Source organism: Piliocolobus tephrosceles, chromosome 19 (assembly GCF_002776525.5).
Source record: "Piliocolobus tephrosceles isolate RC106 chromosome 19, ASM277652v3, whole genome shotgun sequence".
NCBI lineage: Eukaryota > Metazoa > Chordata > Mammalia > Primates > Cercopithecidae > Piliocolobus > Piliocolobus tephrosceles.
The window spans coordinates 2264054-2268780 of record NC_045452.1 but is presented as its reverse complement, the minus strand read 5'-3'; the positions used below and the strand labels follow the sequence as shown (position 1 = coordinate 2268780).

Below are 4727 nucleotides of genomic sequence, written 5' to 3'. Positions count from 1 at the left end.
TAAATCATGAAAGGGTGTTGAATTTTATCAAGTGCTTTTTAATAATAAAAACAAAGGAGTTTCATCCTTTATTGTGTTGATGTGGTGTATCACATTTAGTGACTCTTGTATATTAAAGCATCCTTGCATCCCAGAGATAAATCCCACTTGATCCTGGTGAAATTTTTTTTTTTTTTTTTTTTGAGATGGAGTCTCACTCTGTCACCCAGGCTGGAGTGCAGTGGCTCACTGCAAGCTGTGCCTCCTGGGTTCACACCATTCTCCTGCCTCAGCCTCCTGAGTAGCTGGGACTACAGGCGCCCGCCACCACGCCCAGCTAGTTTTTTTTTTTTTTTTTTTTTTTTTGTATTTTTGGTGGAGACGGGGTTCATGGTGAATAATTCTTTTAATGTAGTGTTGAATTTGGTTTAGTATTTCATTGAGGATTTTTGCATCTATGTTAACCAGGGATATTGACCTATAGTTTTCTTATTTTGTAGTTTCTTATCTGGCTTTGGTATCAGGATAATGCTGGCCTCTTAGAATGAGTTTCAATGTGTTGTTCTCTTCTCTTCAATATTTTTGGAAGAGTTTGAGAAGGATTGTTATTAATTCTTTAAACGTTTGTTGAAATTCACCAGTAAAACCGTTTGGTCCTGGGATTTTCTTTGTTGGGAGATTTTTCATTACTGGTTTAATCTCTTTACTTATTTTATTTTATTATTATACTTTAAGTTCTGGGATACATGTGCAGAAAGTGCAGGTTTGTTACTTAGATATACATGTGCCATGGTGGTTTGCTGCACCCATCAACCTGTCATTTACATTAGGTATTTCTCCTAATGCTATCCCTCCCCCAACCCCCAACAGGCCCCAGTGTGTGATGTTCCTCTCCCTGTGCCCATATGTTCTCATTGTTCAACTACCACTTATGAGTAAGAACATGCGGTGTTTGGTTTTCTGTTCCTGTGTTAAGAACGGCTGTGACTGCAGTTTTCAGATATGCTCTGGCCTCCAAGGACCGTGAAGCCAGGGGGGTGTCCTCTGTATAAAAAGTGCTATTCCGGGAGCTTCCCAACGGACACTTTGGGGCATCTGAGCGATTCCCGGGGAGGGCACCTCGGCCTTCCTCAGGCTACCACTGCAGGCGCCACCGGCATTCTCACCAGTAATCAACTGAAAAGCATCAGAGTCTCTGTAAACCTGGCTGTGATGATAAGAACCAAATATTTTCCAATCTAAGACTTGTATGCAGAACACAGAAAACTGCAGTTAAGGAACACCCTACAAAATTGACCAACATTATTTTCCAAAAATATTTTTTTACATCATTTTAAATAATTTACAAAAAGCTACAAAAACCACATTTACCAGGACACATCTGTTAAACAAAAGTGTTGTTTCATGTTGGTGTACATATATACAGGGCTATGTATAACAGACTGTTTCCCCTCCCTGCAACCACAGAACTGTCACACACAGGCCATGGATACACGTCGGCTACGCCGCTTTCCACGAACACACGGAACCCAGGACGGGAACCCACAGCTCCAGGGCTTAGACCTTCACTACTGAGCTGCCGCCACTGCAGCAGCAACACCTCTGCAGAGGTGTTGCTGAAGTCACTGGCATCACTGCCCAACATGTCCTGGTCTTGGTCATCTCTACTGATGACCCTTCGTAGATACCTCAGGTCTAAAATCCTTTCCTCCGAGCCAGAGCTCTTCCTGTCGTGTAAACTCAGCCCTGTCTGTACCTTCCTGCTTGGCCTGGGGCTGCAATCCTTCTTCGCCAGCAAGTGTGGGCTTCCAAAGACAGGGCTGGGCCCCGCCTGGGCCTCCCTGAAGGCCAAGAAGGATGGGCCCTGCAGAGGCAGCCCCAGGTAGGGACGGAAGAGGCTGGCCTGCCTGCCCCTCCAGGAGACACCCTTTCCAAAGTGGAAGAGCTGGGTGGACAGCAGCGGGGAGAAGCCCACAAGGGGCAGGCTGGGTAGGCCCTGGGACGGGCCCTTGGACCCCTTGTCTCTCTTGCTCCCAACGCTGCCCCCTCCACGCTGCATCTCTACCTCTTGAGCTTTCACTTGGACCTTAACAAGTCCTTGATTGCTGTGTCCAGGTCCTTGTCACTGTCCAGGGAACTGCTTTTGTCTTTGGAGCTCTCCTTCTTATCTAGGTGCCTTGCCTCATCTTACCCTGGCCCTGTGACATGCAAGTGTCGCCGGGCACGCTAGCAAGCGCCCTCCCCTCCTGGGGCCTTGCTGGCTTTGCCCTGGATGGGAAGGTCCTGCCCCTCATGGCTGGGCTCAGCCCTGCCCTGGTTGTGGTCGGCATTCTGGCCACCCTCTTTCACCACCTCCTGCATGTTCTTGGGCATGATGGCCTCACATGGCCGCCGCCTCTGTGCTTCCTTTTGCAGCCCAGGAATGGGTGCGGTGTTTTAGAGAGGCCTTGGGGCCACTGGTCTGGCTGTTGAGGCCAGGTGGCGAAAGTGGGCCCTGGACAGCCTGTGGGCAGCTCTCACCTCTGGCCAGCAAACTCCCAGACTGCACCTTGAGAGCCAAAAACGTCCAGATTTCCTGTTCGATGCTGTTGTCACTGTCCACGGAGCTACTGTCACCATCAGAGCGGGAATGCATGTGTGGGGAGTAGAAGAGTGGGCTTGCAGAGAAGGACCCATTGCTGGTCTCCATGGGGCCGGCAGGATCGTCTTGGAAATGGCCAGGACTGCTTCTACATGCATCAGCTCAGCAGACATGTCTGCCCAGCACAAGGACCATTCCACAAACTTGCTCCTGGAAGCCGGACTCACTGGAGGTGGAGCTTCGGTTTCCTTTGGGATCTTGGGGGAATGGTCAGCGTCCAGATCCCCTGGACCAGGATCCGTGGTCTTGTTGGCCACTGGCTTCTTCTTCCTGGGTGTTTTCCTGGCAGTCTCGGGCAAGGCACTTTTTGTGGCGCTGTTTGTGCTGTGTGCGGGGTCAGGTGCTCTTTCCTCTTGGAGGTGAGCCCTCTGGGGTGGGTCCCCATCAGCCTCCTTGCATGTTTTCTGCACCTGGCACAGCTGGATGGCCTCCTGAATGCCGTCATAGCTGCTGGAGTCGGACGCCTCGGGCGCCTGTGCCACACTCATGACTTGCTTTCCCCTCCTTGTGGCACTGGCTCTCCTTTTAATCCCACTTTTACTCTGTGCTGCTTCTGAAGGGTGGCAGGGGGTTGCTGGCTTCGTGCTGCCCTTGTTCTTCAGTGTGGTCTTGACCTTGGACCTGAGGCTTCTGGGCTGCACATTTGTCTTCACTAACTGGGAGAGGTTTGCAGAAGGCGAACTCCTTCTGGACGCCCATCAGGCCTTGCCGAGGCACCACCTTTGTAGCCGGCTCTTGGTGGGATATCGAGAGTGACTTGGCCGAATTTTCATTTGTGTCTGGTTTCTTCTCCACTGACCCATCACATTTTTGAGTCTCATGCTGTCTCTTCTCATTCAGAAACTGTTCCATTTCTGCCCTGATGCTCTGCTCAAAGGAGTCATCTCTGCTCTTGCTGACTGGGGAGGCAGAGCCCTGGTCCTTGCTGGGTCCTACCTGACTGCCAGGGCCACACCACCTGAGCCAGGTACAAGTTTTGGGGGACAAAGGGCAGTCAGGGCACTGCCGTGAGCTGGTTCCGGATTACATCTACTGCCTCCGCCTGTAGCCCTGGAAGGCTAGGCTGCCCTTGGCTGGGCCCTGCTTGCCCCAGGCTGTGCGGCTCCACTCTTTACCTTCAGGTACTCCTGGATGGCCTCCTCAATGTCACGGTCCACAGAATCGTCACTATCTGAATCAACCACCAACGGGCCAAAGTCTGCAGTTTCCTCCTCCCCCATGGGGTCAAAGTCAGCAGCAACAAGACCACAGGCAGCCAAGGCGGGCAGCTCCTTGTGCATGCGGGGCTTGGCAGCCAGCTTGGCATCGTGGCATGCCTCTGCCCCCCCGCGCAGCGCGCTTGTTGCTGGTTCCCCTAGCAGCCCTGTCGCACTGCAGCGTGCTGATGGGCATCTGCACCCGGGCGCTCACTGACACGCTCTGCACGCCCTTGTCAGCCTCTGAGAAGCACCCGGGGAACCTAAAGCTCCCTGGCAGGAGGAAGGCCTCCCATTTGGACTGGAGAGCAACCGCTGGAGGAGCATTCATGAGAAACATTCTAGCAGATGGGGAGGGACGCGCAGAGGGGCGACGCTTTATTTCTCTGCCGACTTCACATCCTCCAAAGGTTGGCAAGCAGTACCTGTGAGGTAACGTCTGCAAATGCTTCTTTGCGGGTTAAAAAGGATAAACTACGACGCCATGCCTAGATTCATTCTTGCCCCCACAAACAAGCTCTTCACATCCTCTGAGTCCAGGCTGACTGTGATGAAGCGGCAGTCAGTGTTCCCAAATGGCGCAGGGATCAGGTCTTCATCACTCCACTTGGACGCCAAGGTATCCTCTCTCTGCTTTTTAAATAGACTTTTGACTAGGGCTCCAGGAGCGCTGGGCGCCCGGACCTAGAGTGGCACGGAGGCCAGAGCCAGGACACCCGCCCAATCCCCTCCGCCTGCCCCGTCTGCTGGCCCGCTCACCTGGACCCGCCCCCGCCACCAGTCTGCCTCCGCATCCCACTTCCCTCGAACTGGGGGAGAGAAAGAGGCTGCAGGGGCGGCGAGCTCCACCCTCGGCCTGGGTGCGGGTAGGGGGCCAGCGGCGTCCAGCCAGGCCTCGCCCTCGCCTCCCC

General features: G+C 53.2%; 1 pseudogene; it reads right to left on the bottom strand.

Moving 5' to 3' along the window:
* Positions 1 to 1536: 1536 nt before the first annotated feature.
* LOC111530476 lies at positions 1537 to 4156 on the bottom strand (annotated as a pseudogene).
* Between the last annotated feature and the right edge of the window lie 571 nt (positions 4157 to 4727).